The sequence below is a fragment of the Etheostoma cragini genome, chromosome 9 (assembly GCF_013103735.1).
Source record: "Etheostoma cragini isolate CJK2018 chromosome 9, CSU_Ecrag_1.0, whole genome shotgun sequence".
NCBI lineage: Eukaryota > Metazoa > Chordata > Actinopteri > Perciformes > Percidae > Etheostoma > Etheostoma cragini.
This window is the reverse complement of record NC_048415.1, coordinates 1050091-1050912: the sequence shown is the minus strand read 5'-3', so window position 1 is coordinate 1050912 and position 822 is coordinate 1050091.

The following is an 822-nucleotide window of genomic DNA, read 5'->3' as shown; positions in this document are numbered from 1 at the left end:
ACACCCACACTACCACTCACACACACACACACACACACTAAAATATGATGACCTTACAGGATTAGAGGCAAAAAACACAGCAAGTTGGTCCAGATACCAAATGAAAGTACAGAAGCCTTGACAGGCTGAACGGCTGATGGGGCTAGGAATAAAAAGACGGAGGTCTAACAGAAGAGTGTTTTTTAAAGATAACCAGTTAGAGCTGATAACACATCCGATGAAGAGACGAGAACAACGTCTAATGTTCGGGTTTGGATAGGATTTTTAAAGTTTAATGTGTATAATGTGCAACCAGCGACGTATGAAAGAGGCGGTTAGCGATGCTCTTTGCTAATAAAGCAGAGTAGAGTAGAAATAAAACCCTCGATAGGAGTCTTCAGTGTCAGAGCTCAGCACATCTGGCTGTTTTACAACCTGGAACAGGGTCCAAAGATTAAAACCCAACATGTTCGACTGCAGGTCAAATAGTTCTACTTTATAAGTTGGCCTCAAACCAGTAATAGAGAAATAGTTCCAGATATTTATCGTCAAGGATGAGCTACAGTAAGATCTGCGCTAGTTCGGAGAAAATGAACGCCTGGAAATATCCAAAAAATGCATTCAAACATCTAGGAAAACAATCTGGTGCTGCAGTACAATCAAGACCACGAGGCTTCTTTAATATTCAGCCAGGTGGGAGAGAGGAAAGTCCAGTTTACGGTTCAAACTGTAGCTTAAAGACTCGATAAATTGGCACGAACACGAATCTATGTCAGCACGACTATCCCCAGGAATCTCCTCAAACTGCTGAACCGTTCCCGGGAACACACCTCCTCTGCTGCA